The sequence below is a fragment of the Pogona vitticeps genome, chromosome 1 (genome assembly GCF_051106095.1).
Source record: "Pogona vitticeps strain Pit_001003342236 chromosome 1, PviZW2.1, whole genome shotgun sequence".
Taxonomy (NCBI): Eukaryota; Metazoa; Chordata; class Lepidosauria; order Squamata; family Agamidae; genus Pogona; species Pogona vitticeps.
This window is the reverse complement of record NC_135783.1, coordinates 74,443,730-74,466,869: the sequence shown is the minus strand read 5'-3', so window position 1 is coordinate 74,466,869 and position 23,140 is coordinate 74,443,730. Positions and strand designations below refer to the sequence as shown.

At 40.0% G+C, this 23,140-nt stretch overlaps 2 protein-coding genes across 3 annotated transcripts in view; one reads left to right on the top strand and one right to left on the bottom strand.

Moving 5' to 3' along the window:
• The window catches only part of KATNA1 (katanin catalytic subunit A1), a 450,967-nt gene that overhangs the window by 172,949 nt on the left and 254,878 nt on the right, over positions 1–23,140 (bottom strand). The gene's annotated exons all lie outside the window — the stretch shown is intronic.
• PPP1R14C (protein phosphatase 1 regulatory inhibitor subunit 14C) overlaps positions 1–23,140 on the top strand; it is a 63,590-nt gene that overhangs the window by 6,306 nt on the left and 34,144 nt on the right. The window contains exon 2 of one of the 2 annotated variants that reach the window (XR_013540566.1): positions 18,711–18,872. The exons of the other annotated variant lie outside the window; for it this stretch is intronic. The gene's annotated coding sequence lies outside the window, so the exon portion shown is untranslated. The remainder of the gene's footprint in view (positions 1–18,710; positions 18,873–23,140) is intronic. 2 annotated transcript variants of the gene reach the window in all.

Sequence of the window (23,140 nt, the reverse complement as noted above, 5' to 3'; positions counted from 1 at the left end):
CACATACTGTATATGCTAACTTGAATATTGTTCTCTGAAAAGTCAAAGAAGACATTATTTAACAAGGGCTTGTACAACACATAAAAGGCAACCTGTGACTCCCCAGAAAAATCTTTGCGAGTCCTTTGGGGGCCATGACCCCCAGGTGGGGAAACACAGTTCTAGCAAGTTCCCATCTCACTGGGGGGAGCAGCAATGTGTAGCCACTACATAATTAAATTGCAAACCACCCAGAGAGTGCTGTAAGTGCTATGGGGTGGTATATAAACAGTACACTTTTACATTCTAAAAATGTAAAAGCTGAGAGTCTAAAATGCACATTGAAAGGGTGGGGCATATATCTTTAAAATACAATGAAAAGCACAATAGCTTTAAGCAACCCTTAGCCTTTGAGCATATCAATGGATGTACAAGAAAAATTACTGAATATTATTCTCATCCAGCCAAGCCAGCCTTATGCCAGTTTGCATTTATGGAGGGAAATTCGTGATGATTGTGTTTCTGCATTCTGGAAACGAACCCACCTGCTGTGTTGCTACATGGTTGCTGCTCTTTAAAATCTGGTGCTCAGCATCAGTGTTGTTGGTATCTGGTGTGTATAACATGTTGTGTTGCCTTGCAATATGATGCCATTTATATGTCTCCTGCCTCCCTCTATTTATATTTCTCTCAGATGTTTACAATTTCCCTCAAACTGTAAATTCTCTTTTTCAGGACCTGCAAGTAGTAGAGGCCTGATCCACCAGCAGGATTTTTTAAATAGAAATCTCTACTCCTTCAGATCTAACAGTTCAACAGCTTCCTTCAAGCTGTCACTATGATGATAAGCATTTTTGTTTTGACTAACAGTCATAAAGTCCACAAACTTCAATGGGTTGAAATTACAGAGGTTTGGTAAAATAAAACAGCAAATCATACAACCAGTAAACACCTTGGGTCTGTCATGTTAACACATTGCATTGTTAACACACTTTTGATTCAAACTTTTGTTTGTGCTTTCCATACTGAACTGTTGGCCATGAAAGAAATGATTTTGCTTCATAATTTTATTATAGTGATCTTGTTTCCAGGCTTGGCTGGAGAGCTGCTTGTTTTGCAGTAACATTTAGTAAACTGCTGTTCAAATGCAATTTTTAAAATACAATATATCTTTTTAGGACTGCTTTTTCTACATTCCACTTAATTATTTTAACATTCTGTATACATTTTTATTTACTACACAGAAGTAAATATAACATAAATAACAAAACATGGTCTAAAAACTTCAGCAATGGTGCAATCAGTTTTCAAAGAGAAGCATACAAGATATATATTTTATAAGGTATACATATAAAATTTCACATCTTGATACCTATATTGGGATGAAGGTGGATTAAAAACATGTAAATAGATAGATAGTGGTAGCTTTGTTGTTGTATAGTCATTAAGTTGTGTCTGAGCCCATGGACCAGAGCAAGCCCAAGCCCTCCTGTCTTCCACTACCCGGAGTTGGGTCAAATTCATGTTGGTAGCTTCAATGACACTGTCCAACTGTCTCATCCTCTGTCGTCCCCTTCTCCTCTTGCCTTCACACTTTCCCAACATCAGGGTCTTTTCCAGGGAGTCTTCTCTTCTCATGAGATGGCCAAAGTACTGGAGCCTCAATTTCAGGATCTGTCCTTCTACTGAGCACTCAGGGTTGGTTTTTTTCAAAATAGATAGGTTTGTTCTCTTTGCAGTCCAGGGGACTCTTAAGAATCTCCTCTAGCACTACAATTCAAAAGCATCAATTCTTCAGCGGTCAGCCTTCTTTGTGGTCCAGCTCTCATTTCCATACATCACTGCTGGAAAAAACATAGCTTTGACTATGCGGACCTTTGTCGGCAAGGTGATGTGTCTCTGTTTTTTAAGATGCTGTCATGGTTTGTCATCATTTTCCTCCCAAGAATCAGGTGTCTTAATTTCGTGACTGCTGTCACCATCTGCAGTGATCATGGAGCCCAAGAAGGTAAAATCTGTCACTGCCCCCATATCTTCCCCTTCTATTTGCCAGGAGGTGATGGGACCAGTGGCCATGATCTTAGTTTTTGTGATGTTGAGCTTCAGACCGTTTTTTGCACTCTCCTCTTTCACCCTCATTATGAGGTTCCTTAATTCCTCCTCACTTTCTGCCATCAGCGTGGTATCATCTGCATATCGGAGGTTGTTGATATTTCTTCCGGCAATCTTAATTCCGGTTTGGAATTCCTCCAGTCCAGCCTTCCGCATGATGTATTCTGCATATAAGTTAAATAAGCAGGGAGACAATATAGAGCCTTGTCGTACTCCTTTCCCAATTTTGAACCAATCAATTGTTCCATATCCAGTTCTAACTGTTGCTTCCTGTCCCACGTATAGATTTCTCAGGAGATACAAGATTATAGAATCATTTAAGTCTTGGTTGCCCTGATAGATGACCTACTCCAGAGGAAAGATGGGAGTGTTACCTTATGGAACTTCCTAGACATCTCAGCAGGTTTTGAAATCCTCAACCAAGACATTTCTCTCCAACTAGGTTTTTAGTAAGCAACTGGCTGCCAAGGAAAGGTTTATCGAAATATGATATTGCTTTTTTTACTTTTAGTAATTTGCTTTTAAATTGTTTTTAATGTTGCAGCATTTTGAATTTTGGTTAAGTTCATCTACCTGTGCAGCAAAAGTGCAGGGATTCACAGACCAGAATAGCTTCACATTCCCCAGACTAGTCCACCCCTTTTCTCACTAACTGGCACTTACAATCTGAATAACTCACTCTGAGACATGAGTAGGGAAAAGAATAAAAACATTTCATTACTTACAGTTGAACAGATCAAACCGCAAACTGGCAATTGTGATGATTTTCAGCAACAGACCTCAATAGATAAAAGGAGTGGAGGAGTGGAGAGGTGGGGTTCTCTTTGAATTCAGAGGCTGGGAAGGAATGATTGGTTACTGCTGAATAAATTGACAGTCACCCCAGCCTGGAAAGGTGCAGCCAAACCTACTAAAGGGAGCAGAGAGGTTCTAAAAACTCCAAAATTAAACCATTTATTTCACAGTTTTAATATGTTTAATTGTTTTTATGTGGCCCTTAAGAACTAATGAAGCTACACTTTCCACAGTGTAACCTCCAAAGTGTGCATCATTAGTCCATAGTATACCTAGATTGTGTGTGTAGTTATCCACCTGGGCGTGTGTCAGGTGACCATGAGACTGCAAAAAATAGTGCAGAGTTTTCTAGCCCACAAGCAGTCGTTTGCAGTAGGATTTTGGCCAGTGATGGTCCCCATCCCTCCCAGTTCACTGTGGGATGAATGAATGAATGAATATTTTTGGTTTTGGCAGAAATGTGGGAGCCTGTTTCTCTTTTTCTGTTTAATGTCTCCTTTAGCCAGTAATGTGGGCAACCCAGTGGACAGAGTAGGAAAGACATATGTGATGTCTTGCCTCTTTTCTTCAACTTCCCCCATCCACCCTGTTTTTAAGTACTGCATGTTGTTTCTTGTTCACTCTCAGCTTGATGCAGATAGCATACATATTGGGAACTGGCTTTCATGCTTAAGGAGAAATGTGCATTTGTTCCTTCAATAGCTGCTGCACTTAAATATTGCTGCCTAAGACACTGACACTTCATTCTGAGGGAATTCATTTATTCATGAATTTGTATTTTTAAATGGATTGGAATAAAATGAATGATGTTCTGACCTGCACTGTTCTGCAAACAGAACTTGGAATTAATTTTTTTCTGTTTTATGGTGCCATGATGTGGGGAGAATAAGTAAGATAGGGTGAGTTCAAAAACAGTTAGTTTCCTAGTTTTGTTCATACATGCAGTTGATCATTCACACAGAAACATGGAGGGAGTTGTGGTGACATTGGGAGAGGGAGTGGTAATGGAACAGGGAAATACTAAAACAATTTATTTCATTTAAAGCATTAAATGTCCTTTGAATTCACATGCTCAAGAAGGCTTACAACAGCTAAAATAAGTAATGCATGCTATAAGCTACAAGGTTGAAAAAAAGATTGGAAAATGGCTGATGGGCTTAAACTCCGGCGTATTTTACAACGTCAGCAATTTATTGGGCAAAATACCCACTGAACAGAAATATTTGTGAGCCTGTGAAAGGACATCAGGGAGGAGATGGAAATGGGGGGTGGAGGGGGCTCTCTCAGAAGTGAGTTCCACAGTTTTAAGTGTGACTACAGAAAGAGGTGTCATCTACAAAACGCAACAGAGATGGTGGCCAAACATAAAGGATGCCCTCTTCAGTGGATTATAGTGAGTGTCAAGGTTTATAACTTCCAGATTGTGAGCTGGGATCAACATTTCAGTCAATTGAGAATGCAGAAGTTGATGTATCTGGATTTGTTCTCAATGGCAGCCTGATTTAGGATGTGCTGTAGTAATCTTAATTGTAATGAGATAAGGGAGTATGTCTTCTCCTGAAAAGGGTATACTGCCTTCACAAGCACACTTTGACTTTTCTGACTTTTCAGGAGTAGATGGACTCTCACTCTGGTTTCCAGATGGTGGAAAAATGTTAATGTCTTTAGGTGAAAAATGATACATTCTACTATTAGGGTTGAGCAGAAATGTAATACATTATGGGATGCAACTTGCGTATTAAGCAAAGTACTTAGGTATTTAAGCAAATCACCTTGTCACTGAACACCATGTGTCAGTCTTGCTCAGAACATATTTTGAGATGCTGTTGAAAACAAGGTGGCTTTTTAGTGCTTTGGATTTGTAACTCAGAGTAGGATGGTGTTCTAAATAGTTCAGACATGGATGTTTTTAATCCATCTCCAGATTGCTTTTTGTATATTTTGAGGAGACGGCTTGACCTCTGTAGAGCATTCAGTAGTTTTCAGCCAAAAGGGATTCATACAGTAAGTGCAATAATCTTTTTATTCGGATGTGAAGAAGCTCAAGCTTTTAAGTGTTAGCTTTAGTGATCATTATATTCATTTTTACGTTTGTTGCATTAATTGCTAAATAGGAAAATTATTATACTGACAGTTATGGATATAACAAGTAAAATATGTCGATATAAACAGAGGATTAGGGCATAATCAGTCATTTTCTAAATGGGGAAAATGTTTTAAATTTTTACAGGGGCACAACGTGCTGCATGTAATCATTGCAAAATAAATAGCAACCAGTTCCTTCATCCAGGAACAAAGAAATGAATCCTCTAACAGATTGCAAACTTTCAGTGCTGGAGCCAGAAACTTGTGTCTATTTCCTCTTCATCCCTTTCTCATGCGGAAATAAGGTTATTAAAATATGCTCATCTGTTCTTGTTAATATTTTTTAACGAGCGGGATGGCATTACATGTGTATGCTTTAACATGTTGGTGCTTAAAGAAATTTGTTCTTTAATTCAGAACTGTGAAGATGCAGATGCTTGGTATATTACCAGCTCTTCTAGTTGAAAGAAGGTTTACTAAAATATATAACTGAAAGACCTTGTTGCTGCTTGTAAAATCAGTACAGTTTGAATAGTTCTCCTTTTATATGTGCTGCTCTTAGAATGTACTTTTGATCCAAGAAAGCAATGATTCTTCTGGAACCCTATTAAATAATGAGCCTTGGGCAAACAATGCTAGAGCTGGCCCATCCTTGTCCCATTCAGATGCTTTCATCCCCTAATTAATGAGGCCTGGTATATGGAAGAACGATGCTGGTCATGGGCATGCTGATGCCTTCCGACCTTCATGCACCTCTGTCCTACACACTGGAAAATTCGAACACTACATTGGAAAAGTTACTGTAATCTTTTCCCAAGCTGGATGCACCAAAATGTTCAGCGTACGGATGGCAGCCATTTTTTTAAAGCGTAGCTCACACAATGGGAAGGCTTAACATGATGGAAAACCCTGACGGATATTGCTTAGTTATGTCTTTGCATTTATATGTGCATCTTTGTAAAAATATTTGGTATTTGTGGTAGCAGAGTTCAGCGGGCTAATGCTCTACTTATGGCTATCAATCAGCAGTAACAATACTAGAAATCTGTGGTTGGATGAAAATAGAAGGCTTGAAATCCACCCATAGAGAATGCAGGAAAAAAAGCGATAATCTTGATTGCAGAAAGTTCCTAAGCTAGCTTCTTTGTGTGTCGGTCTGTTCAGCCATTATAAAGAAACTCTTAAGAGTTTGCCCCTATCTAGCTGAGAGGAGGAATCACGACCTCAGAGTGACAAGGGGGAAATAAGTCTCCCAAGTCTGCATGTAGATCAAGGAAAGAAAATTGAGGAGAACACAGCTGGGCTACCTATCTGCTATCGTCCCCCATTCCTGGTCAAGATCAATGGCTGGAAGTGCACTTTTTAAACAATCTGATCCTCTCCAGATGCTGGTGCTTGATGGTTTTGCAGGCTCAGTGGTATTGTCCATATTTGTTGCCCTTAAGAACTACTGATCTGCTTTCTGTCGTGCCACCCTCTCTCATGGTGACTTCTAGACCTTCCACTTATGATGGATTTACTGTATGTGGCCTTGTTTTCACCAATAACTTCAAGTTTATTCCTAGACTCTGCTGCTCATTCTGTGTTTCTGGACACTTTCACAAAAAAGCCCTACGTGGATGGTAGTGGTATTATCCAGTGTTAGAAAAGCAACTAACATCCCGAGTAGGAGTAAGAATATCTAGGCAGTAGGATCACTTCTGACAATGCCTGCAAGGGAGGAGGCAAAAGCACAGATGAATGCACGTGAGCCTGCTCAGGAAGGATGATCTGGACTCATTTACTTTGCGCTGCATTTTTAGGACTTACTTGAGAGGAGGCTGGTACTTCTTGACCACTGGAAGTAAGTATTTCATTGCAGGGGTAATATAATATGCAGGACTGCTGTAGACATTTTTATAGGGCTTGTTGGCTCTATAATAAGTCCACTTTTTGGGCCATAGTGCCAAATTGATGCCTCCAAGGTGTAGTTCTGTTTACACGTCATCTTCTCATTTGCTGCCTCTGGGAGGTCAGATATCATCATGGCTACTCTGACTTGGGATGCAGCAGCTCTACACAATGATGTTGCATTCAGTTCAGCCCCTGAGGTTTTTTTAAATGAGAATGATAATCTTCTTGTACTTCTGCAGATTGGACAAACAGTATTTTCCCACTTGCTTGTGCTAGCCATGCTTCCTTGGTCTGTAGCTGTACTGAATGGTACAAAATTATTCCACAAGTTAGTGAACCACCAGGGAAGCTGATTTTTCTGGGTTTCTGCAGAGAATCCCGGGATTTGTGGTTCTTTCAAGGGAGTGATGATTCCTTACTAGATGCTCTTGCCCTCGTTGGAGGGCTTCAGTTCACAGAGCTTGTTGCTTGAGGATGTATCATCCCCAATGTGTAGGAATTGCTTCTGCGTGAAATGTTTTTCACATTTCTTGAGCCATGTCTCTGGGAAGTAACTGTGCAATGATAGAACTGAAATGGTTCCTTTCAACACCAATGTTGACATATCCTTGAAGGCCTGTCTAAAAGTTACTGTGTAGGTCTCTATGGCCACAGGATTGTTTCTGGCAGGCAGTGTTAAAAGAGATAAAGGGCTAAGTGTGTGCCACTTGAGTGCTAATTCTGGAATAACAACCTTACAGTAATACTTCCCCAAATAAACTGATTGCACAGTACACTTGTAAGAGGGGGGAAAAGTGGTATCAAGCATACCTTATCCAGCAGTAGTAGGCATCCTTCAGTCTTGAGAGACTATGGTAACGTGCTCTGAATAGAGGACTTGGAACAGCGCCTAGTGTGCCTGAGAAGGCCAATACGAGAGTGACAATCCCTTCCACGCTGAAGACAAATACAATCTGTCCCTTGTCTAGCTCCCTGTTTTTGATGGTTTGGGACTGCCTCTTTGCCTCGGCCTGCTGGACAAGTGTCTCTTCAAAATGGGAGAGGCCATAATGCACTGCCTGCCTCCAGGCTGAACGCTCAGATGTCAAGGTTTCCCATCTGTTGAGGTTCATTCCTAAGTCCTTCAGATCCTGCTTGCAGATATCCTTGTATTGCATCTGTGGTTTCCCTCTGGGGCGCTTTCCCTGCACTAATTCTCCATACAGGAAATCTTTTGGAATCCGACCAATCTGATGATGTTAAGGAGTCGAGGTGGACATCCAATCTTGGGAAGTATTTTAAAAAGGCCCTCCCTGCTAAACAAATCAAAGGCCTTTGTGAGATCTACGAAGGCCACAAAGAGTGGCTGTCATTGTTTCCTACATTTCTCCTGCAACTGTCTGAGGGAAAATACCATGTTGGCGGTGGATCTATTAGCTAAGTGCTTCCCCGTCCCTGATGTTACACATACAGTGATCACAAATTAACTAGCTACTGATTGTTGCACTTTCATGGTAACCTGTATCTGTGTTCTGAGGTAGCCACCTCGCTCTCCCTAACAGTAGGATTGGCCCGGTGATGTTGTGACTGCTTCACATTGCTCTCCCAGAACCTCAGCACATGTTACTGCTCTTTGTAAATTGCAGCGGTTCATAAAATGCCTGATCTGGAGTATGTTTTATCAAATGGGTCTGTGGGGCACTTAGAACAGAGGATGGGCCTCATGGGCTCCAGAGGTATACTTTTAAGAGACCTTGTTTATGGCTAACTAGTTTGTAATAAAGTTTGCCAACAAATTGATGTTTTAAAACACTCTAAATATGGCCTGACTGAACTCTTCAGAGAATGGATCATAGCTTCAGAGTGTTGAATAAAGGTTTTAAACGCCTCCTTTATGGCATGTGCTTCTTAAAAAACCTTGAAACCTGATGCAAACAGGATGACTATATTTAGAACATAAATAAATCATTATTCAGGGAACCCTTAGCTTTCATTACAGTAATGGATATGCTGAAACAGAAGGAAGTGATTTCAGGATGGCTAGTTCCTACAGTAAGAATGCGGTTTAAATACTACGGAAAAAGGCATGTAGTGAACTGCTGGATAGCTCAGTGGTTTAGTAGAAGTTGGGAGTTTGATTCCTCACTGTGCAGGAGTCAGTGGAGATAGGGTCCCTTCCAGCTCTGAAGTCCTAAGATTTTTTTTTTTTTGAATTCACATTTATGTTGAAAACATCCCATGGTTGATTAAAAAAATACAACATTGGATTGGGTTCATGTTTAAACAGAGTCTCTAACACAATAAAGTGGTTGTTTTGTGATGGCAAAGTTCCATAAAATACGTATGTTGACAGGATGGTTCTGTGGATTCCAGATAGGTGGGTTTGAGAGGTGGAAATGGAGGCATACCTAGTCTTACAGTACAGGAGTGAAAATTATGGATAATAAGAAAGTGTGCCCTCTTATTATATGCTCTTATTGTATGCTGTTCAGAAGAGCCACAACAAGAATCATGATCCTGAAGAACCATGCTGCTCAGCCCATTAATCAAACCACATGATGAACTATATTAACAGGCAAATAGAGGCAGCAATTGTGTTCTGCTCCTCTGGAGCCCAGTAGCAGAAGAATGGCTGCCTAAGAGTAGAATCAGCCCAGCTGTGACTGGACTGTATCACCCAATTGTTACTACTTTGGACAATCGTATAACTTATAGTACTGACCTTTTTTCACATTTACTCTCTGATGCAGCTTCTGTTGCCTGCCTTGTTATCTTTCCTTGTTGCAATACAGTAGTTCCAAGTAGTATCCTCGAAGTAGCATCTCTGGAATATGTTTCTGTTCTTTTATCAGGTACACATGTGACATTAGCTTGTACAGTAGTTTGGTGAGGTTACTTTAGAAATCCCTGTGAGAAAGCTCTGATGACCTCTCCTGAACTAAAGCACTAGAACTCTCTTACAGGGAATTATAATGACCTCAGCAGACTGCAGATCCTGGGTTTTTATAGGTGGACCCATGGTGGTTAGAGTGGTATCATGTTGCTATAACTGTAGTGTTTGTTTCTTAGGTATGTCAGAAGAAGAAAAGGCAGGGGAAACAAAACAGAACCCCTCCCCTGATAAAACCTCTTGTGTACTCTTTGCATATGTGTTTATATAAATAAATTTCACACTCTTTTATAATGTGATATGTCCCCTTGCTGAGAGAACCCATTTTTATAGTGCTTAAATGAATAGTTAGAACATTGGTAGCTGTTTTAAGTCAGATATCCACTCAAACCTGAACATGAGCTTGATGGTGTCCTGGTTTTTAAAAGAGCTTAACTTTGTTTGATTTGAACCTTTGGAATACAGTACAATATTGCAGATGAGTATCTTGATCTAAAGATGTAATAATGAGGAGCAGCTAAAGCAACTTCTGGATGGTTTCTTCACCCACAAACTATAATGTGTTTTTAAGGCCTGGGGGGCTTTTATATCTTAACAGAAACTTCCTTATGATGTCTCTGCCAAAATTGAAGTAATTTAGAATTCCGATGCTGCCAACATAGAAAAAAATTTTTTTTATTAGTGTGTTGCTTCAACAAGCAAGCGAGCAAATTATTCTATATTTGCAAACAAATTTTTGCTCTTGCTTCTGAGTTAGTGGCAGAGGCATTGGTGTTGGTTATGGTATAGGCTTGTATTCAACCTATGAATCAAACTCTGGCAGTCTTATGAATTTAACTAGATGATGCAGCTTATGTCGTTCATCAGGTATGCCTTTCTTGTTTGGTCACAAAAGATGTGGGTGTGACTTTGTGGTCCAGAGTGGTAGAAAGTGAGGGCAGTGTAACCCCAGATTAGCCTTCCAGCTGCCATCCTGTGCTTTAAGTTTAAAAGATGCATCACAATCACAATCACCACCAGTAATTGATGCTACCTGCATTTCTGGAGGCAATGCTGTATCAAAGAGAGCCCCCCCCCCCAATTCTTGGCTCTTTGGGCAAAACAACTCATAATCCACATGGAGAGTGTCCATGTAGTCCTCACCCTTGCACAAATCTAGATCCACAGGAAAATCACTCAACTGCATTATTCTCTTTTGGGATAGTTTCAGGTGGATCAGGACTTCCAGGCATACACAGAGAGATAGCAAGTCCCTTTCTCTGCTTTAATTTTCTTGCAGCCCCTTCTTGTCTTCTCCATTATACTTTCATTTGCCAGTTCCAGTTCCACTCTCTGTTGCTTACGATCTTTCGATCTGCTTCCTTGCCTTCTGGTTTTCATTCCTTTCAGCCTCCCTCCCTCAAAGGTTAAAGCCAAGCCCTTTCTTTTCTCCTCCCCTGCTATGTTTCCTTATTCCTAGGTGAAGATGAACAGCTGCTGTATGCAGCAGCTCCCAGTTCTTCTCTGCCACCTTCCTGGCCCCAAGGAAGTGGATTTCCAGAGGGTGCAGGACTTGGACTTGGATTTGGGCTGTGATGGTGGGCCTGCCCACTTCCCCCTGATGGGGGTGGGTGGGGCCCCCAGTCTTGCTTGGACTATGGGCTGCTGGTGCCTTCAGGGAGCATGCAACCCCTACTCAGCAGTGTGCTCATGCATCAGACCAGATGAGTCTGCTTCCTTACCTTCTGTCTTAGTTGAATTAAGCCTCGGCTTGTTTGCTCTTGGCCACCCCAGATGTCCTCTAGACATCACTTTAAGGATTCTCCTCAAGACTAATTGGTGCTTACACAACAACTGAGATCAGGAGCAGACATAGACAAACCAATCTTATAGCTGAAACATGTTTCTGTTGGAGATGTGTGATTTGGGTGGAATTTGATGTTTGAGGAATCAATTCCAAAAGGATGATGTACTTATGCCCCAAATACCACTCATAAAACAAAGCAAGCTAATTCACAGAAACTGGGGGGGGGGCGGCAGATAAGCTCCTGCTGTGACACTTGCATCAGAATTTTCCTCTTCTAATGATAGGTTATATATAGTGTCTGCTTCTGGTCAAGCTACATCAAATAATGATCTCTTCTTGACAGTGGAGCTATTTCTAGTCATCTCACCAAAGGATCACTGTCCCATTAAACCAGTATAAGGAACGAAGTCCACTGTACAGCTTAGGGAGTAGGGAGCTGGAGGTCAGCAATTTGACTCCACATTGTGCCTTGTGTGAGAAAAGTCATCCTGTGTTGCTTTGGGTGAACTGCATGACCTCAAGATGACCTTGAAGAAGGGAATGACAAACCATCTCTAAGTACTCTCTACCTAGGAAACCTGGGAAGGATCATTATAAGTTGGAACTGACTTGATGACACATAGTTATTACTGTCTAGCAACCACATTTTATACAGTATATTAATTAGAAGAGCCCCATGATTATTATAATGGGTAAGAACTGCTAGGCATCCCAAACAAGGTAATCTTGGCTAGCATATGGGAGTCCTTCAAGCCCGTAGACCTCAAGGTGTCTTGACATTTGCAACTCTGTACTCAAGGCGTAATCTGAACAACTGGCACTGCTCCTGTTTTACCTTCTGTGCATTGAATCTAAAATATGGGAAATAAAGTTGCACAGTACTGGGTAGCAATACCAACACAAATCAGTTAAGACACCTGTACATGGAAATGTGCTTTACAGGGGTTTTTGTTGTGATTGGGTAAATTTTGTTTGTTGTTAAGCCGGATACAACACCGGTTCCTATAGGAAGGAATGGGTTGTATGTATTATTTGCTACTTTTGTAATATATTAAGATCTCCTTTTGAACCGATAAAGATTGTGACCCTAAACATGCCTTATTTGGAAGCAGGTCTCCCTGAAACTAGTGTGCTTTCAAAATAAGCAACTTGAGCTTATTGTGCTACTGAAAAATTAGCATACTCCTATTCCTGTCATATTAATATGTGTTCACAGGTATCATAGTCATCAGTGTGGTTGACATAGTTGTTTATTCATGGCATCCATGTGCGTATAAACTTGTGTTATGACCTGATTCAGAAATGGCTTAGAACTTCATTCATGCTAGCCAGCAACTGATGTATTAATATTTATCCTTGTCTCTACCTGCTTCAGTGAATGTTCTCACCTGACTCTATGCTGTGCACTCCGGAACTGAGCTTGTTGCCATGGTTACTGACTGTCATGGATCACAGGCTGTAGAAATAGTAAATCATAGGCCTTTTTGGCAATGAGGGTGGGTTTGCATGTGCTACTACCGTGCCTGATGCTTACACTTACCTGTTGTTTGGCACGTTGTAATTGGCACTAGCAACACATCAATGCTATTTTGCAGTAAACTGTCATGTTATGGTGATGCTTGGTTATCCTGAATTCCCTGGTATTGAGTGGCTGTGATTAGGGCAACTGTGGATTCAAAATATTAATGCAGAGATGGGCCAAAGATGGCTCCCTAGATGTTTTTAGACCGAAAATTTCTGTTTCCTTTATGACTTTGCCTTGTTGGCTAGGTCAGATGGAAGTTGCAGTCCAACAGCATCTGGATGGCTGGTCTTTTTTGGCAGATACCCACTGTTCTGCCATAGGCTGGATTTGGCATTACAAGTCGCACACCCCTGAGCTATAGGCAAATCCATGGATCTCTACAGGCTTGATACTCATTGCTGAAATCCTCACACTGTTTACTTGAGGAGGTATTAGTCAGCAGCTTCACAGGAAGTCATCTACCTCAAGATTTGGAAAATTAGGTCTAGGGTAAAATAACACTAAGGATGCCAACAGCAGAAGTAAAAGCACAACTAATACTGACTCTGTTGGAATTTTGAATAATGAGAGTAAATATTGTTTCAATACAGAACTGGAATTCCAGTGTGATCAGAACTGCTTAAGACAAAGCAGTGAGCTGATTCAGCAGACCCTTTTAAAATCTGCTGTGGCATCATACAATTTTTTTTTTTTAAAAAATCTGTTGATTATATTTGTAACTGATTGGCTTTCTAACAAATCTCAACTGCAGTTGTAAAAAAGGAGCTATGTGGAAGTCATTGTGAAGTAATTCTGGGTGAATAGAACAGTATCCTTTGCAAAGAGCTATCTCAAATGTAGGCAAAGTATTAGGGTTCTAGCAATCAAAGTGTTATGATAGGTTTTTTTAATTTCAAAATTTAGGTGTTTTTTTGCAAGTGGGATGTGCCAATTCTTCCCTGATGTGAAGAGGAATCACTTAATTGGATAAAGGCACATGTAACCAATTTAAAAACCGTCATGTTTGATGGTGCATTCAGGCTTCATGTTTAAATAATGATGTCAAATGCCCAGTTTTTAAGTGTAGAAGGATGAACCTCAGCCTGTTGCATTTAACTGTGTACACATCCAGCTCCAAAGTAGATCTTCAAGTCTCCCACCATCATAAAAATAAACTGTTTTCCACTGAATGAATTGCCCCCAAGCTTTCACACTATGAAGTGTATAGATCAGGTCTTGAAGTTGAATTATTTAGGTCGGCTTAAAATTCCTCTTTATTTTGCTTATGACTCCTACCTGAAACAAAAATAACTTCCTTAGAAGAGACATTTATTCTATGTCATGTGTTACTCTGTTTCCGAAATAGGCACAGTATCTGGGTGAATTTGCTGTCTTACTCTTGTAATAGTCAGCCAATTGTAGAGTAGGTCAGGCCAGTCTCTTAGTTCTTTACCATCTTATTGAGAAACTGGTCTGCCCTTAATTTCTTCATGAATGGGATTTAAAACTGCCACACTGGACTAGCTTTCATGTTTCTGAATGGATGAGAGGAGACATAGAACTGGAGAATGAAAAAACAAACAAAACCAAGAAGTGGAGGATTCTCTGAGACTTATTAGTGTAGTTCAGGGATGGGCGAGTACCCAGTGTGGTGTAGTGGGTAGAGTGATGGAGTCAGACTCAGAAGAACTGTGTTTGAATCCTCACTTGGCCATAGAAACACACAGGGTGGTGGTGGAACTGATAAAGCCTCTTCTTAAATATCTCACATACCTTGAAAGCCCTATTTGGGTCATTTTAAGTCAGTTTTGACTTTGTATCACATACACGCACACATGCGTGCACGCACACATGCATGTGCATGCACGCGTGCACGCACACACACACGCGCGCGCGCGCACACACACACACACACACACACACACACACACAGGTGCACAACATATGGCCCTTCAAGCATTCAGGAATATTTTTGTGGCCTCCTAGAACCCACATACCTCCCCCCCCAAATGAGTATCTTTTAGGGGAGAGTGATGACATCTTTACTATGTTTTGTGGGGTTCTGAGCTCCCTACAACCCCTTCTACATTCTTCTAAAATAATGTTGGTAATCAGCACATAAGGGATTTGTATTTCAAATCCATTTTTAATAGTTAAACCTGCTTTTTGATTAACAAAATAATTGTAACAACTTTATGGTACTTAATCACTGCACTGAGTTTTTTGTTGTTTAAAAAAACTAGTATGCAAATTAGTCTCTTCGGCCCTGTCCCCATGCAAGGGCATCCCTTGGGCTACTGGCAAGTCTGAAAAATAGTCTTCAGCCAGAGTGAGACCACCCATCCCTGGTCTAGTACACTTCAAGCCTTGGGACTCTTTCCTTAGGGCAAATAATCTGTTCAAGGAAGAAGAAGCATTAAGAACTCTTATAAGAAGAACACCTGGAAGATCAATTTCTAGAAGTCTCTGTCCTCAGAGTTGAATAACCACCCACTATAATATAAACTTGTTCTGTTTTTCCCTGAAGGCAGATAAACTCATTCCAACTTTTTCTGCTGAATGATGGATAACTCATTTAATGGCTGTGTCTTTCTTGTGTGTATTATAGACAAGTACTGCTATCAGTTATTGCATGCTGTGACTAGCTAGTCACAGCATGCAATACTGGGCCAGATGGATTAATGGATTGACTTTATGGTGGTTTGTACTGTGTAGTGTACACCTGATGTTTGAAGAAAGCTTATTCAACACATTTAAGTATCTAGCCAGATGTTGTATATATTTACACATTTTAATACCCTGGAAAGATTTTTTTTTTGGTGTGTGTATAAAAAAGGTAAAGGTTCCCCTTGACATTTTTAGTCCAGTTGTGTCTGACTCTAGGGGGCGGTGCTCATCCCACTTTTCAAGCCATAGAGCCAGCGCCTGTCCGAAGACAGTTTCTGTTGTCACGTGGCCAGCGTGACTAGGGAATGCTGTTTTATCTTCCCACCGAGATGGTACCTATTTATCTACTTGCATTTACATGCTTTCGAACTGCTAGGTTGGTGAGGAGCTGGGACAATGAGACGGGAGCTCACTCCGTTGCGTGGATTCGATCTTACAACTGCTGGTCTTCTGACCTTGCAGCACAGGCTTCTGCGGTTTAGCCCACAGCACCACCACGTCCCTTGGTGTATGTATAGCTTTATTTAATTCCACAGGCAGAAAGATATCCCAAGCAATTAGGTCTTTGCTTGCTTGTGGAAGGACAGCAAAGATGGGGCCAGCCTGGCCTCCTGTGGGAGGGAGTTCCAAAGTCTGGGAGCAGCAACAGAGAAGTCTCTCTTGTGTGTTTCCACCAAATGCACTTATGAGATGAGAGAAATCACTGGGGAGGAAACTTAAACATATTTTGCACTTCACAGCAGCAAAAAGTTCCTTTCAAGCTGTAATGTAGTTATGCTCAGCCTTACATAGTTAACAGCTCGCATATGGAATAGGTCGTACTTGATTTCTAGCCACCTGAGATAAACTGGCATCTGTTTTTTTCTAGTAGCATCAAGTATAAAGGGCTCTGCTTTGGTCAGGTATGCTGATGTGTTTTGAATTCAGTTGAGCTGCATGAAGTCCCCATCATGTTCCTCTGTATCCTCAAATTTGGCTTCCTTTGCTTTCAATATGCTAACGATGTGATATGCTTATATATTTGCTATAATTGCACTTAATAATGAGCATAAAGACCACCAGTAGTGAATAGTTAGTTGGACTGTGTTACTTGGCCTGCGGTGTAGATGTTTGTATTTTTAGTGGGGGACTTCTAGTGGATGGGGAGTGTTGGGGGATTTTTTAGTGGGTGGGGAATGTTTGGGGAATTTTATGTGTGTGCATGTGTCTGGTCTCTGGGTGTCTGTGAATTTCATTGTATGGGTATACTGTGTATATACTTACAATGACAATAAATAAATAGATAGATTAGATAGATAGATAGATTAGATAGATAGATAGATTAGATAGATAGATAGATAGATAGATAGATAGATAGATAGATAGATAGATAGATAGATAGATAGATAGATAGATAGATAGATAGATAGATAGATAGATATTTAAGTGTAGCAGTGAATGTAAAGAATCAGTAATGGTGGTTTGTCCTTCCTCTTATTGCCAGTGCTTAGCCCTTTGAACTTTGGATCCAGATTTCCCCAAACTCCCTCTATCCATTTCTGTACCCATCAGTATCCAGTCATAGTTTTAATACATCTTTTTAATCAAAACAGCATGTTGCAAAGTTATTGACTGTGATGGCCACACCTTTCAGAAGTGTTGCATTATCTAGCCCCATGACTAAATTAAGGTGGATGAAATCTTTGCAGTGGGGTGGGCAACACTGGTGGGTTCAGGGGCCAATTTTCTGCTCTCAGAATTCTTTGGGAGTCCTCCAGACCACCGAAAATGCAAAAGATATCCATCCATCAAAAGTGCCTAAGTCAAAATGAACCAGAAGTGGCTATAAGGCCACTTTTGGTTTTAAAAAATGGATTTGTGTGTGTGCTCAGTGGTGTGGGACTCCCCTACAATAATCCATTTAAAAGGTGAAACACAACTCATAGAGGCTTCCCAGAGCAGCTTTTTTTTTAAAAAAAAATTCTTTGTTTGTGAGGGAAGGTTTTGGTCTATGGGGTCCAGGGGTTCCAAACAGCCATGAGGTGGGCGGGGGGGGGGCACATGAGCTTTGCTTACAGCTGCTTCATTGGAGTGTAGCCATTTCTTATAAAGAATATCCCAAATAGTGAGCTTATTCATAGAACAGCATGTATTTGGGAAGTTTAACCGTTTAAATTAGCTTTCTTATGGCTTTACAGTAGACCACACAGTCTTTGCAAATGCCACTCCAGTGCTCACCTCACAATATGGTCTAAACCACAGATGGAAAACCTGTGGTACTGTATTTATTAAATTCTACATCCTGTCAGCTCCAGCTGATGGACATCTTGTCTACACAGACCAAGGAGATCCCCTTAAGGTCATGTCTCCTCTTGTTCTCAAACCTGTTATAAATACCTTACTCATCCTGGTGAATGTGGGAGAACCACTGAATGTTAGCTAACAGAGCCAAGTCATAACTCAATCATGTTACTAAATGACTGATAAACATGGACTCATTTTTATCTATTGATTGTACTTTTAGCTGCCTGATAACCAGAGTTCTCTGGAAGATGTAGAATGGATGAAAAGTTTGCGTTACATTACTTTTCCTTTTAATGATATTTCTTTGCTGCAATTTATGATCAAGTGTGTGTGTGTGTGTGTGTGTGTGTGTGTGCGCGCGCGCGTGCGTGCGTGCGTGCGTGCGTGTGTGTGTGTGTGTGTGTGTGTGTGTGTGTGTGTGTGTGGGAAATCACTGAAGCCCCAAGTGGATTGCAAACAGGAGGATTTTAAATGTTAGCTTTGTGCATAGGACCTCTACAGAATGACAACACAATCAGTACCTCCTAGAGAAAATCCTCTTATCAGGCTGTCTGAAAAGGATTAGTGTGCGGTAACCATAAGCTTTGCTTTTGATTTAAATGTTAATAAGGTAATTGTAGTTCCATAATAGAAAAAAAAATGGATCTGACCTCCTTTGTGCTATAAACTGATTTCTAGGCTGCTTCAAATGACAGGCTTAATTTACTAACTGTTATGCGCTATCCCCTTTTCCATAGACCTATTATGCCTGCAAGCATGTGTGTGCACCTGTTTTAGATGGAGAGCAGCACTCAGTGAAGGCATCCAGGTACCGTTGTGTGTGTATAACATAAAAGGCAAACTGGTCTTGACCTCTAGAAAGAACTCTAGAATGGTCTGGAAATGAACACTGTCACCAGGTGAGGGATGATAAGCACTGTTTTCAAAAGGTTATTGTAGCTCTTGTGTTATAAATTTCATTCAGTAGACATGTGTTAGAAATGTCTGCCATGGATAGAACTTCAACTTGATATGTTTAAGTTACATTTAGTTTTTTTTAAAAGAAAGAAACATCTATTTTTCATTCCTATTGAAATTATGAACCCACTCAGTTACATTTGAAGATAAAGGTATTGCACAGATCTAGTTAAGCTGTCGCAAAATATTAGTTGTGGAATGTGGTCCCCAACCTTGGGTAACACAGCTGTTCTTGGACTGTAATTCCCAGAAGCCTTCACCATCACCTGTGCTGGCTGGGGCTTCTGGGAATGGCAGTCCAAGATCACTTGGGCTACCCAGAGTTGGGAACCACTGTATTGTGTGAATCACTGTCACAGTGAATGTTCTGTCACCTTCTGACAAGGGTGGGGAAGAGAGTCCCAGTTTTCATCTCCTTCATGAAGTTGGGCAGATGCTGATGGTCAGCCTTGGAGTTGTGCCAGGTTTAGGGTGGCGGGGAAGATCTTGTATGGGAAGGCAGTGTAAGGGCAGGAACGAGGGCATAGACTAAACCCTACTAGTATCCTACTAGTACTCATGTTGGCTTGGATTCACAGATCTATCAGATGATGTTGGGTCAGTCACATGCTCTCAGGGTTGTAGTCAAGATGCTGGAGTAGGAGGCTGTGATCATATTACCTGACCTGAGTGATTTTGGAAGCAGGGCTGGGAAAAATGTAAAGTGCAATAGTTTAGCGCTATTTCTATGAGGATTTGCAGGCAGTTACTGATGAGCAAAAATGAAAATAGGAAGTTCTACATTTTGCTGCCTGTGTGGAGGATGCATCTAAGCAGTAAAACTGACAGCTTTGTTGATTGTTCCAACTATATTTTGTCCTTTTAAAAATTGGATCTAGTAACGGCTAATTGGCTTACACCTTAAGAGAAGCCAAACATCCCTATATGTCAATATTCTTCCCTGAAATATATAACAGAAATGCATAAATAATTTTCCCCCAGTTTTGCTCCTTTAGCATCTGCTGTTTACTTCCCAGACAAAGTACTTAATAATCTGGCAGCAATTGAACCTTATGCATTTGAAAAATTGATTTTGTTCAAGAGCCAAAAACATTATCATCTTTGGGTCTTGATAACTAATATAACCAAATCATTTCCAGAAGCTTTTCTTTGCATAGTTGATTATATCTTAAGCATAATTATGAATCCATGCTGTGGTTTCAATGGATCTGACTGAAATGTAGAATTAGTCAAGTTGCTATGTAGTAAATGAAGTACTGTAGTTTAGGTTGTTGCCCCCCAAATTTCTAAGTGATAGAGACTTCTATAGAGCTTCTAGATTCTTGGGCACCATCTCAAGAGTAAGGATAGACTTCTCTTCAGGCAACCCTTCCCTCCGTAACTAGCTACCTGTGTGAAATTTTTTAGATGGATTGTTATGCATTACTGCTTTCACTGGATTTTTAGTACTACTTGCGTTTTCCATTTTTGTGTTTTCTATTTCTCAGAGTGGCATTTGTTTTTTCTTTTCAATATTTGTATGCTTTTGTTCTTGGCTTTGATATTGCCTTTTCATGATGTAAGCTGCCTCTTTATACTCATTGTTCTTAACTTTAAATATTGTCTTTTAATAATGTTAACACGATTGTATACTCGTTGTTTTTCAACTTTAAATATTGTCTTTCAGTATTGTAAATTGCCTTGGGTCCTTTTCAAAGAGAAAGGCAGCATAACATTATTTGAAATTACTTACAATGCAACCAGACAAATATATACTGTAACCAGAATGCAGTTGCTATGCTGAAACATCCTCTTCTCAGAATTGTGTGGTTCAGTTTGCAGCTCAAAGCTACTCACAAAAACGTGGTATATTAAGGAAATATATGTACCAAAGTGCATTGCATTGGGGGTGGGGAGTATTTTCAGAAAGCATGCAATTAGGAAAATTTCATATACGCAAAGTATATATATATATATATATTAGGAATAATACACAGAACTATAATTTTGTGACATTCACTGATGTAAATATGGGCTCAAACCACCTTCCTCAGGAAAAATGAGAATTTCAGCAAATTGTGCCTAGTCTGCAATCAAGTCAGGAGTTCTTAAACAGAAGGATGATAACTATTTTCATAAAAGTACCACATTGGTTTCAGAAAGATATCACATAAGCATAGTAGTTGGTGGTAGGTAAAAATGCTGGGTTTTGAGCACTCATGTGAAAACACATTGCAGCCCTCAAGGTAAAGAGAGCCTTGAAAAGTGTGGAGTGATGATAAGTTGAAGGGGAGTTCTAGTGGTTAGAACAGTCTTTCCCAATGTACCCTACTGCAATTTAGGGCACCAGATAAAACCGATGCAGCTTTACATTAGACATCTAGCCTTTCTATTTGCATTAAAAATCTAGCCTTTATATTTAAGCTAAAAATCTAGCCTTTATATTTCAGCAGGTACACAGGCCATGTACCGTTCCATTTGTTCAATGAGAAGCAGTATTGGCGCCAGTGCATGTAAGCTGCTGTTTTGATCAGCCAATTTTGTATCAATGAAGATGCAAGAAACATGTTATAGCCTGGCCTTATTCAACTTGCGGTGCCCTCCAGGTGTACTGCATGTCCCAGCCATTCACCACAGTACTTGCTGTGCTAGTTGGGGGTGATGGGAGTCATACTGCAATATATCTAAGGATCACCATCTTGAGTGAGGCTGCTGTGGTTCTTTTCTACATGCTCAGGGTTTCTGAATCTATGAACTTGCTGTCGCTGTAAATTTGTTGAGCATGCAGAGGCACAACACTAAAGGCAAAGACATGGCATTATGTGACTTTTTTCTGGAGGAGGCTGCTTTGCGGAGGAAATGTTGCCTTCCGGTTGTGCATGGACTAGCTCTGATAGCCTTTGACCTACCCATAACCAATTTATAATTAAAATTACATTTAATTACATAACATTAATTATCTAATGTTAATTCTGGTATGCCATTTAATTCATCTGGCCATCTTAAACATAATGATTATAAGATTTCAACATTCGTTCTCACCTTTGGTAATTGGTAACACCAGGTCATTGACAGTGTAATGATTAGATTTTAAAATATTTGAGTTTTCATTAATTGCTACTCATATGTTGAAATTAAATGAGGCTTATTAAAACAAATTAAAGAAGCATCATTTGTAAAGATTTTAAATAGTTAAACTGGAATGCCATCACCTCCACTGGCCTTGTTGTTAGCCATGCTGGTCCATGGGGTCACGAAGAGTCGGACACGACTAAACGACTAAACAACAACATAGATGAACTCTAAATATTACTCAAACTCTCCAAGCCCTAAGATACAGTTAAAATATCACTTTTAATCAGCTGGCTGAATTGATTAGTTGTTTAGGTCTCTGGCTGTGGAACCAGAGGTTGGAAGTTCAGTTCCCCACTGTGCCTCCTATGTATAGAGCCTGCTTATGTGACCTTGGACAAACTGCACAGTCCCAGGGCACCCACTAGAAGAAGGGAATGGTAAACCCTGAAGAGGATTGCCAATAATCAGAATTGACTTGACAGCACTTTATTATTATTATTATTATTATTATTATTATTATTATTATTATTATTATTATTATTATTATTATTATTATTATTATTATTATTATTATTATTATTATTATTATTATTATTATTATTATTATTATTACTCTTAATTGCAATAGAGATAAAGAACAGCCTTTCTCAGATAATCTCTGTATAGCTTAGTTTTATATTGCAGATCTCACAACCCCTTTTTGCATTTATGCATGCAGTTAAGATTGTTTTTGACTTGCACAGAAGTCTCCTGTGTTTTACTAACAGACATTGTCTTCTCTTATACATAAAAGCTGTCATGTTGAATAATCTAGCATGCAGCAACTAGATAGCATCTCTGTACAAGTCAGCTCACGAGGTAAACAAGCTTATTTGAGCATCGTTGTTGTTGTTTAGTCGTTAAGTTGTGTCCGACTCTTCATGACCCCATGGACCAGAGCACACTACATCTTAGCTGTCTATTACACCATTAGAAGTGAAGGACTGGCATTATTTTGACATTGTCAAGCAAGGGAGATGACAGCAATTTGTGGAGATAACTAAAAGTGCTTTCAGATTAGGCCTTTATTACATTGTTGTTGTGCGTCATTGAAAAAAATTCGGGGGAGCCCTAGCCATCTTCCTTATATCAAATTGTATTGGTTTTATTTCTTACT